General features: G+C 39.1%; 1 protein-coding gene and 1 pseudogene across 3 annotated transcripts in view; one reads left to right on the top strand and one right to left on the bottom strand.

Moving 5' to 3' along the window:
- The window catches only part of TRAPPC9 (trafficking protein particle complex subunit 9), a 1,063,197-nt gene that overhangs the window by 495,757 nt on the left and 555,200 nt on the right, over positions 1–12,240 (bottom strand). The window lies entirely within an intron of this gene.
- On the top strand, positions 3,579–5,739 carry LOC138155662 (transcription factor E2F4 pseudogene; annotated as a pseudogene).

The raw sequence follows: 12,240 nt of genomic DNA, 5'->3' as shown, positions 1-12,240 counted from the left end.
ATGTCCCTTCTCTCTATACACACAGACATAAGAATAGTCAGACTGCCTGAAAACTATAATAAAAAAAAAAAGAATGTTGATACAGTATTACAAGAAATTATCGGGGCGGCTAGGTGGAGCAGTAAGTAAAGTGCCAGTCCTGGAGTCAGGAGGACCTGAGTTTGGATGGGGCCTTAGATACTTAACACAAAAAAACCTAGCCGTGTAACCCTGGGCAAGTTACTTAACCCCAACTGCCCTCCAAAAAAACAACAAAAAAAAATTATCTAAGAAAATTGCCCTGAAGTTCTAGAAGAAGGCAAAGCAGAAATAGAAAACAGAAACAATCCACCATTCACCACCTGAAAGAGATCCCAGGAATACTATAGCCAAGTTCAAGCTCCCAGGTTAAGGAGAAAATATGGGAAGCAACAACAACAAAAAAATTTAAATATTGTGGAGCTACAATAAGGACCCAGTAGCTACTACGTTGAAGGGCCACAAGTCTTGGAATACTATATTTCATAGTTATGTTATGGTTTCATAGATTTAGGTTATAACCAAGGGTAACTTACCCAGCAAAGTTAAGCATAATCCTGAATTTTAAAAATTAACATTTAATGAACTGAAAGACTTTCAGGTTTTTGTGACCAAAACAGTAGAACTTAGAGGGGAAAAATAACATATAACATCCAGGAGAAATAAAAAGGACCAATTATAACAGACCCAATAAGGTCAAATTGCTTATTTCTTACATAGAAAAATATTATTATTATGTTCTATTATGTTCTGTTATGACTCATTTTTATTTGGGTAATTTCAAAGAAGGGCTTGGGATGAGCCGAATATGATGGAGTGAGTCTAAAAAAAATAAAACTATAGGGAGAGATAAAAGGGGCAATTATCTCATACAAATGAGGCAGAAATAAAAGACCTACAATGAATGAGGAACAAACTACTTTTCAAAACAATGCATTCTACTTGTGAAGGGCTCTAACTGCCTCTTTGCCTCTCTGGCCTTCTAGTTCTTCCTTCAGGGCAATGCAGAACCAATCATCCAAAGGATCATGGATTTAAAGCTGAAACGGCCCCTTTGTTTAGTCCAATCCTCTCATATTATATGAGAGGAAGTCACCTCATCATGAAGGTTCTTCATATGTGAGGGAAAAAAAACTATCATTTTCCCTTTGAGTATTCTATTTCCCCGTTCTAGGACATCACCCCAAGACTCTGTGCCATTCTAGTTGCCCTATTCTAGATATTTTCTCTACCTTATCATTGTCTTTCCTAAATCATGGCTTCCATAACTATATATAATAGTCTAGGTAGAGTCTAAGTAAATCAGAGTATATCAGGACTAATACCTTTTCTACTGCTGAAAGTTATGTCTCTCAATGTAGACTGAGAACCTATTAGCTTTACTGACTGCCACATCATACTGCTACCTCATATTGAGCTAGAAAATCAGGATCAAGTTTGCTAATCTAATGTTTGCATATATCATTCTCTTTCAATTTTGTAAACCAGGAAAACATTTGATCTTCTCCACATTCTTGGTAGCTCTTCTTCTTTACATGATCTTTTCTTTTTACATCTCTTTACATTTCTTTTCTTTTCTTTTCTTTTTTGCTTTTTGGAGGGGGAAAGGTAGGGCAATTAGGGTTAAGTGACTTGCCCAAGGTCACACTACTAGTTTTGTGTGTTAAGGGTGTGAGGCCGCATTTGAATTCAGGTCCTCCTGATTCCAAGGCCAGTGCTCTATTCACTGCACCACCTAGCTGCCCCTCAAACATTTCTAACAAAGGCTTAGTAAGCACATCTCCCAGGACTTTCGGAACCTGAGATTAGAGTTCATCTTAAGGTGGCTTAAACTAATTAAAAGCAAAGGTGCTCTCTTGTCTCCTTACTTATCACTGAGACCATGACATTAGTCATGTTTGTCCTGTGTTTCCAGTGCATTCTCCTCAACAGGGAAAACAGAAGCAAGAAGAACTGACCAGTTCATTCCATCCACCCCAAGAAGTTGATACTTTTCCTTCTTTGACCCTCAGTTTCTTTCCAGGATAGCTAAAACAGCCCTTTCTGTTTTCCTCAGTTCTCTTTGCAGGCAATAGCTGATTCTAGGGGGTAAAGAGGAAAGAGTGATAGCTCCGAAGTTAGGCAGACCTGAGTTCAAATCTAGCCTCAGGCACTTACTAACTGTGGTGGCCTTAGGTAAGGCACTGGACATCCCTAGGCTTCAGGTTCCTCAACTGGAAAATGAGAACAATAATAGCACCTATTTCCTAGGACTGCTGCAAACATAAATGGGATAATATGGAAAGCACTTTCCAAACCTTAAAGCACTATATAAATACTATTATTATTCTGTGATTTAACAGTCCTGATAGTCTTCTTACACTACAGCGCCAACAATTTTGTAGTCATCCTTTTATAAGAATGAGAGCAGAAAAGGGACCTTTGAGGTCATGAGTGACACAGCCAGGCTTGTAGTGAAAAGCAAATAAATCCCACCCTCTTTCTGGAGAATTATGTTTCCTCTTGTTACCTGACCTTGCTTCTCACATCTACCATTTCATTTAAAAAACCTGGAATGAACTCAAGGTCCCTTCCAGTTGCAAGTCAATGAACCTAGCTATGATTCTAAGGGACTTCACATAGTGAAGCTGGAGCTCAAACCCAAGATTTGTAGATCTAAGTCTAGGATTCCCTGCATGATGCCATGCTGTCATAAAGATGTTAAAATATACAGTGGTACCTAAACTGTCTTAAAATATTTTAAGAGCTGTATGGAATTAGGATTAATTTGTACAGCTCTAGTAGGCAAAACTAAAGAGCTTTTCCCACAAAAGGTGCTCAATAAGTATTTGTTGAACTGAAGTGAATAAATAGGGATTAGAAGAAGGCAAATTGTCACTCAAAGGAAAACCTTCCTCAAAGTTAACACAGTCCTAAAATGAAACTTAAATTACTCATTCAAGGAGTAATTTCCTCATTGCTAAAGGTGTTCAAACATTATTCAAAATAGAATACATGGAAAATGATGGGAGAGATTGTGCTTCCTTCTACTAGGTGATTAAAGTCTATCTAGAACAAATATCCCTCCTTTTACTTCTTAAATAGATAAAACCATGTGATTCCACACTAAGTGAAGTAGATTCTGTCCTACTATTGAGAAAGGGGGGATGGGGGTGGGAAAAGGAACAGAATTGATTCAAGTGGCTGCTTTTAAGTAGTTATAGTTGCAAGTGACATTATTATTAATATCAGTAATAACTATTACCACCTCCACACTGCCCTGTGACTATGCTCTGAAAACGAATTTGTCATCCTAAAATAGAAAGGTGGATAACTGATTTTAAAAGGCTCAAAAGAAATCATTCTTCCTATATGCTCATCACTCATGGAAGGATATTTGGACCAATTTATTAAATGCATTTCCTAATAATCTTTCTGTTTTGATGTTGTATAAAGATCTAACAGTAAAATAATACAGGACTTTAATTCTGAAGTCAAGTGATGTCTGTTTGTATTTCTGCAAGGGAAAGTGCACAAACTCAAAATAGTAATAAAAATACACTGTCGGCGGCGGGCGCCGGCCTGGCCTGGGCTTAGGGAGGCAGGCTGCCATGGCGGAGTCCGGGCCGCAGGCGCCGCCGCCGCTGCCGCCTCCTGCACGAGAAGAGCCTGGGGCTGCTCACGACCAAATTTGTGTCGCTGCTGCAGGAGGCTAAGGATGGAGTCCTCGACCTGAAACTGGCAGCAGACACCTTAGCTGTTCGACAAAAGCGGAGAATCTATGACGTCACGAATGTCCTTGAAGGAATTGGTCTGATTGAAAAGAAGTCTAAGAACAGTATCCAGTGGAAGGGTGTGGGACCTGGCTGTAACACTAGGGAAATAGCAGACAAGCTCATCGAATTGAAGGCTGAAATCGAGGAGCTTCAACAACGGGAGCAGGAGCTGGACCAGCACAAGGTGTGGGTCCAACAGAGCATCCGAACGTCACTGAGGATGTGCAGAACAACTGCTTAGCATATGTGACTCATGAGGATATCTGCAAATGTTTCACGGGGGACACGCTGTTGGCTATTCGGGCCCCTTCAGGTACCAGCCTGGAAGCGCCAGTTCCCGAGGGCCTAAATGGGCAGAAGAAGTCTCAGATCCACCTAAGGAGTACCAGCGGTCCCATGGTCCCATCGACGTGCTGCTGGTGAACAAGGATGCATGGAGCTCTCCCCCTGTGGTTGTGCCTGTGCCTCCGCCTGAGGATCTCCTTCAGTGCCAGGCAGCTATTCCTTCCCCGCCACAACCGAGACTAGCACCCTCTCAGCACCAGGAGACCTCACTCCCCAGAAGTCCCCGCCCCACCACTCCGACCAGCACCCAGGACCAGAGTGCCATTGGGCAGCCAGCAGCCAGCCCAGTTGCAGGAAGCAGCAGTGGCCCTGGGACAGACAGCAAGGATGCCGTTGTCCTCGGTACCCTCAGCACTGCATCCGCTGCTGCACTTGACACCCGGCCACTCCAGTCCTCGGCATCCTTGGACAGCAGCTCCATCTCGCCCAATCCTTCTACCTCTTTTGAGCCAATCAAGCCGGATCCTACAGGCATACTGGAACTCCCCAAAGAGCTCTCGGAAATGTTTGATCCAACAAGAGAGTGCATGAATTCCGGGCTGCTGGAGGAGTTGATGTCCTCGGAAGTGTTTGCCCCTCTGCTCCGCCTCTCTCCTCCCCCTGGAGACCACGACTACATCTACAACTTGGATGAAAGCGAAGGCGTCTGTGACCTCTTTGATGTACCAGTCCTTAACCTCTGACTCTGCAGCTGCCCTTGGGGCCATGTGCAGACAAGACTGTTTGACTTGGGGTTGCTTCGGTCTTTCCTTCTTCCGCCATGCCCAGTGTCGTCAGGATTCCTCTGGATACAGACTGACCAGCCGCCAGGCCCCTTCAATCCCCCCCTTTCCAAATTGCACAATTAGGGTCATACTTCTTATTCCTTCCACTGGCCAGTTTGTCCATCCGCTTTGCAAAATGGGGGAGAAGGGCCAATTCTCTCCCTTCCCCCCAGTATCTTTATCCTCTGACAACAGGTAGCCAAAGCATTTGCCATGTGCCTCTTCCTAGGTCCAGAAACCTCATGTTCCCACCTCCTTTTGCATCCTTAGAGCTCAGGCTCTGCTGTGCCAGTGATACAGTATCCTTAGTTCCCATCACCGAGGCTACCTAAGAGATCCTGCTTCACACTTTCTCCCTCCCACTGTACCTGCCCATGCTCCTCCCCTCAGGGACCAAAAGGCCAAGCCCAGGGCCAGTGTGAGGACACAAGCCAGTATATAAAAAAAAAAAAAAAAAACAGACAAACCAATTTCCTGAGTTTGAACCAGGCTCTCCCAGAGTCTGTAAGAGTCCTGCAAACTCTTTTGTGGAGGGGAGAAGGGAGGCCAAGACACATTCTCTGAATGGAGCAGGAATGTGACCATCCCCTTGCCAACAACATTCCCCTTCCCCCATGTGTCCTACTTGCTGCTCCATAATAGGTTAATGAGACAGGCCAAGTGACTCCCCAAACCGGATGGATCCCCATCCCTGTGCCCCTAGCCTGAAGGCTCCCCCTCTAGTCCAGGGCTGGAAGGAGGAGGCCCCTGCCTCAGCTATGATGTGTACCATCCCTTGCCTCCAGTTAGGAAATGTTTGGAAAGAGATTTAGAGAGATTTACAGGAATGAACAGATTCCTATATAAAGATTGTTTTTATACTTAAAAAAAAAAAAATACACTTGTCAACTCTTCTGTTTTAATTTTCATGAATGTCCCACCATATATCTTTGTCTCTGACATCTCACCCATCTGTCAAGGTCAAACTCACAGAAGCAAAATATCCTAGAAGCTCAGATTTGAAAGTTACCTAGGCATAGCCCCCAAAAGACCAAACAGCAATCTTCTCCACAAGATCCCTGACCAGCGATCAACCAACCTTTACTTAACCTTCAGGAGAAATGCACTGACTCCATAGGCAGGAGGTTCTGCTATTAGATTTCTTAGATTTTTAGGAAATTTTTCCTTAAAAAATTTATGAAAATAATAATTCCAGCTTTTCCAATTTCTACCCACATCTCCTGGTTCTCCTTTTGTGGTCAAGTAGAACATGTCTAATCCCTTTCCTATATGACAGTCCTTCACATATTTGACAAAAGCTATAATTCCAACCCACCAACCCCCACCCTCCTCTGTACAAAACCTCTTCTTCAGTCTAAATGTCCTTAATTTATTCCACAGATCTTCATCTGGCTTGCTACAAACATAATCCCAATTGCCTTCTCTGGAATGTCAATGTCCTTCAAAAAATATGGCACCTCAATGTAAATATAATAATTGAGATGTATTCTGATGACTAAAAAAGCTAAAGTCAGTTACTTCCCTCATTCTGGATACTCTACCTCAACATATGCTGACTAAAATCAAGTTATCTTTTTGTGAAAGGGAGGAAGGGTGCTATAAGGGTGCTATCATGTCACACTGCTGATAGATATGGAGCATCAGGTAAACTAAAAAATTCATTTTGTTTTCTCCACATGAATCTGGTTAATCATACCTATCTTATACTGTGCTTTTGTCATTGATTTTTTTGAACCCATATGTAGAACTTTATATTTATCTCTAATAAATTTAGTCCTGACAGTGTGGCCTATGGGATAAAGAGGTGGCCTCAGAGTAAGGAAGACCTGGATTAAACACAGGCATCTCACACACTGGCAATGGGACTTAACTTCTCAATACCCTGAGCAACACCCTAATACAGAATTTTTAAAAAATACCACACAACTTCTTCAGTAAGGATATGCCTTCCATACTGTAGCTAAGTGTTAACAATGATAGAAGGAATAAAGGACAATTCACAGTGAGAGAACAAACAAAAGGATGACATAAGTAGATTGAAGAATTATAAAATAACAATAGTCTGGGGTCACTGACTTTCAGAGCAAACAGACCTTTACTCCACAGTACTTGACAGCATAACCACGTTGAAAGCTAACAAATTAACTGAATTTCTTGGTGGTGATTCTAGGTCATTAATAAAAGGTTAAATTATGTTCAATGTACTCTGATTAAATAGTGTGTATATATATACATATATATACACACTTTATAAGATTCCATCAAAGAAAACAAAATGAAATAATTTTAGATATTTAAAGGATCCATTTCAGTTATCTGGAAAACTCAAACTGTATAAGTTTTTTCCATAATGATGTTGAATACTGATCAAATTGAGGCTCAGAGAATGAGAAATTAAAGACCTCTTGGGTTCCTTTGGTACACTTTAAGGATCACACACTAATGATAGGAAAAGCTTTGCACTCACTTGTCATTCTGAATAATGCTTAGCTTTACTTAGGTAAATACAGAGAGGAACAGTAGTTCTCAAAAGACTGGTTTTTATATAGAAGAATAACTCTTTTCTCCAAAGATTCTTGAGTGCTCAACTTTAAGGTACTTTTAACCAATGAGATACTATAGTAGATCAAAGGAAAGTTAAATTATTTCCCTGGAATGGATGTATTCCTGGTTATTAGGCAAGTCACAATACGGATACCCAGTATACAGTGGATATGATTTAGTACTAGGTGAATGGGTAGACTTAAAAAGGAGATCTTAATAGTTCAATGTTACATGGCAGAAGGTGTGCCGCAGACTATCTCAGAGATCAGTGCCTGACCCTGTACTATTTCACCTTTTTATCAATGACTTGGATGAAAATATAGAAATGCTCCTCAAATTTACAGATCAAACAAAACTGATAAAATAATGAAATACAAAGGATGATGGAATCAGAATACAAAAAGATCTTAACAGTCTAGAGCTTTGGGATAGCCTTAATAACATGAAATTAAAAAAGAAAAATAAATATCGGATCCTGCATTTGGGTTCCAAAAAGTAATTTCACAAGTATAAGTTGGGGAGGCATGGATAGACAGTTGGTATTTTGAAAAAGGTTTAGGGGTTCTAATGAATGACAAGCTCAATATGAATATATTTTATATGTGATATAGTAGCCCCAAAATCTAATGTGAATTTGAACTCCATTTAGAGAGGCTTCTAGGAATAAGAATATGATACTTCCTCTATGCTCTACTCTTTTCTTGTTTTTGTAATTTTTTTAATTTTAAACTTAAATACAAAATAAGAAAAGAAAAAAGAAACTAACTAAAATATTACAAAATGAGAAAAGGAAAAAAAAGCATTGCCATGTGCACAGCAGAACATGGGAGAGGATTCAAAATATCCAGCAATAAATTTCCATTTCAAAAAAGTCTATATAATAAATACTATGCATTGTGTTGAGAGCTGTTCATATTTTCTTTGCTTCCTTGTAAGTTTTCTTTTGTTCTTGGCTGCACATTTTTCACATTATTCTTTGTCCCCCTTCCTCCCACCACTCCCAGAAGGCTATAATTAAACAGAGATACATATGTGTATATGCACACATATGTTTCTATGTACGTGTTTGTATGTATACATATATACAGATATATACACATATGTAGACATATACTCACAGATATATATTTATACATATACTTGTACATATATATACAAACTTTTACTTAGATATTGATAATCATAATCATATATAGACATATCCACTCATATTTATCCTCTGTTTCTCTGTGGGTGAATAACTGCTACCTTCATAAGTCTAAATCTTTCCATATTTTCCCAAGTCAACCAACTTGTCATCTCCTACACCTCAGCAATGTTCCTACATTATACTGTCTAGTTGTTTCAAACAATTCAAAACAATGCTGATAAATATGGCTGACACACAGTGTAGTTCCTTATTTTTATCTTTTGATTTAATCTGTTTTAGCCTTAACTTTGTCCAGGATCATGATTATTACTGCTGCTCCTTTTCCCCTAACAAATTCTACTCCTGATCTTTATTTTATGTTTGTGCATATCTCCTATTTCTTAATACTCCTGCCTCCTCTACTCCTACCCACTAGCTGACCTTCCTATTATTTAACTTACTCCCCCACCCCAGGATTCCTCCCTTATCCTCTCATTCCCATTAATTTAAACATTCTGCTATACCCTTCTCCTTTAACCTATTCCCTCACCTTCACCTCTAAAGGTCCCTCCTGTATCCTCTCCCACCTCCCTCTCCCCTTAGTGTTTTATCTCTTTCTGAATTTAGAAGACTTTTATGCTCTTCTAGATATATATGTATTATTCCCTCTTGAACGTATTCCTGATGAAAATAGATTTACAGAACTATGAGCCCTCCTTCTCCATCTAATTTCTCTGTCAGTTCTTCCTCTTGCACCTCATATGTATAAGATAATTACTCTTTTTAACTGTTGCTCAATAGTTTTACTTTTTTTTTTTAAGCAATTGAGGTTCAGGAACCTGCTCAAGGTTACACGGCCAGTTTGTTCTGTGTGGGTGTTAAGTATCTGAGGCCAGAACAGATCCCAGGTTCTCCCGACTTTGGGGCCATGCTCTTACTCACTGCACCACCTAGCCACCCCAGCAGTTTTACTTTTAAAAATCATATCATACTCAGGTCTACCCCAATCTTTCTTATGAGCTACCTAATTATTAACAATAATCTTAGACATACATCTTACATTTTATATACATAAAAGGTAAATAGTCTGCCCTTATTGAGTCCCTGGTAATTTAGTCTTTGGTATGTACCTTATATTTCTCTTGGCTCTTGTATGTCAAATCTTCTATTAAATTCAGGGGTTATTTTATTTTATTAAACAAAATCCTTAAAGTCTGACAATTAATCAAATATCCATTATTTTTTTTTCATTTAGGATTAGGCTTAGTTTTGATGGGTATGATGTTTTTGGCCAGAACCCCAGTTCTTTTGCGTGACAATATTTAGTATTCAAGACCTTCAGTTTTAGGTTGTTTTTTTTTTTTTGGAGGGGGGAGGGCAGGGCAGTTGGGGTTAAGTGACTTGCCCAAGGTCACATGGCTAGTAAGTGTTAAGTGTCTGAGGCCAGATTTGAATTCAAGTCCTCCTTACTCCAGGGCTCTATTCACTGCACCACCTAGCCATCCCTGATATTCAGTTTTTAGCATTGCCACTGTGAGGTCTTGTGTGATTCTAACTGTGGTATCTCCATATTTAAATTGGGTTGGGTTTTTTTTGGTTGCTTGTAAAATTTTATCCTTGAGCTCAGAGTTTCAGGATTTGACTATAATATTCTTGTAGGTTTTCCTTGTACGGTCTCTTTCAGGTGGTGATCAGTGGATTTTTTCTATTTCTACATTGCCCTCTTGTTCTAATGCTTCAGGGCAATTTTCCTTATTCATTTCTTGTATTATTGTATCAAGATTCTTTTGGTGATCTTAGCTTTCTGGTAGTCCAATTATTCTCTTGTTCTCTCTTCCTTTTTTTTTTCTATTTCATTAATTTTTTTTCCAATTTATGTGTTTTCAACATTCATTTCCAAAGATTTGGAGTTAAAAAATTTCTCCCCATCTTTCCCCTACTCCCCACCTAGCAAGTCTACTGAAGACGCCTTCTCCCAATCTGTTCTCTCTTATATCCTCCCCTATGCCACCCATAACTTCTAGGAGGGCAAGATGGATTTCTATACCCCAGTGCCTATATATATTATTACCCAGCTGCATGTAAAAGAAACAATTTTTAACATTTGTTTTCAAAACTTTGATTTCCAGATTCTTTCTCTTCTTCCCTCCTGAACCACTCCTACTGGGAAGACAAGAAATTCAATATAGGTTGTACACGTGAAGTTACACAAAATGTTCGCATAAAACTAATTTACCTCCACCCTATCCTGCCCCCCCACTTAAGTCTATTTTCTACTTTGACTCTGTCCCTTTTCAAAAGTGTTTGCTTCTAACTAACCTCTCCCTCAATCTGCCCTCATTTCTATCATCCCCCCTTTTATCCCCTTCCCCTCTATTTTCCTGTAGGGTAAGATACCTAAATGAGTATGTATGTTATTCCTTCCTTAAGCCAAATTCAATGAGAGTAAGGTTGACTCATTCCCTTTCACCTTCCTGTTTTTCCCCTTCATTGTAACAGTTTTCTCTTGCCTCTTTTATATGAGATAATTTACCCTAATCTCTCTCTCTCTCTTTCTCCTTCTCCCAATATATTCCTCTCTCATCTCTTAATTTTATTTTTAGATATCATCCCTTCTGATTCAACTCTTCCTGTGCCCTCTGTCTAGGTATACATGTACACAAATTTACACACACTCACATATGTATTTATACACACGTACTCCCTCCTAGACATACTTATATATGCACACATATATATTCCCCTCAACTATCTGCATAGTGAGAAAAGGCTCATGAGTTACAATTATCAGTTTTCCACATAGGAATGTAAACAGTTCAACTTTAATAAGTTCCTTATGATTTCTTTTTCCTTTTTACCTTCTCATGCTTCTCTTGCATCTTTTATTTGAAAGTCAAATTTTCTTTTCAGCTATAGTTTTTTCATCAAGAATGCTTGAAAATCTTCTATTTCACTGAATGACTATATTTTCCCCTGAAGCATTATACTCAGTTTTGCTGGGTAGGTGATTCTTGTTTTTAATCCTAGCTCCTCTGACCTCTAGAATATCATATTCTAAGCCCTTAAATCCCTTAATGTAGAAGCTGCTAGATCTTGTGTTATCCTGATTGTGTTTCCACAATGCTCAAATTGTTTCTTCCTGGCTGCTTATCATATTTTCTCCTTGACCTGGGAACTTTAAAATTTGTCTATGATATTTCTAGGATTTTTCTTTTGGGAATCTTTTTCAAGATGTGATCAGTGAGTTTTTTCCATTTCCATTTGCACTCTAATCTACAGTATCAGGGCAATTTTGCTTGACAATTTTTTGAAGTTTGATTTCTAGGCTATTTTTTTTTCCATTTTTCAAATGCTTTATTAACTTCTGATTTACATCATTCATTTCCGCAAGATTTTGAGTTACAAATTTTCTCCCCATTTTTCCCCTAGTCACCACCCCAAAACAGCAGTCCCACAGGATATCCCCTCCTCCAATCTGCTCTCTCTCATATTTTCTCCCATACCCCTTTCGACTTTTCCAGTAGGGCATGGTGGATCGCTATGCCCCAGTGCCTGTATATCTTATATCCCAATTACATGTAAAATAGTGTTAATAATAGTGTATATATATATATATATGTATGTATGTATGTATGTGTGTATATATATATATATATATATATATATATATATATATATATATATA

The sequence above is a fragment of the Petaurus breviceps genome, unplaced genomic scaffold (assembly GCF_028583685.1).
Source record: "Petaurus breviceps papuanus isolate PSGF00001 unplaced genomic scaffold, PetGlider_PUasm1.0 98, whole genome shotgun sequence".
Lineage (NCBI taxonomy): Eukaryota > Metazoa > Chordata > Mammalia > Diprotodontia > Petauridae > Petaurus > Petaurus breviceps.
Note: the sequence above shows the minus strand (reverse complement) of the source record. Positions and strands in the feature narration are given on the sequence as shown.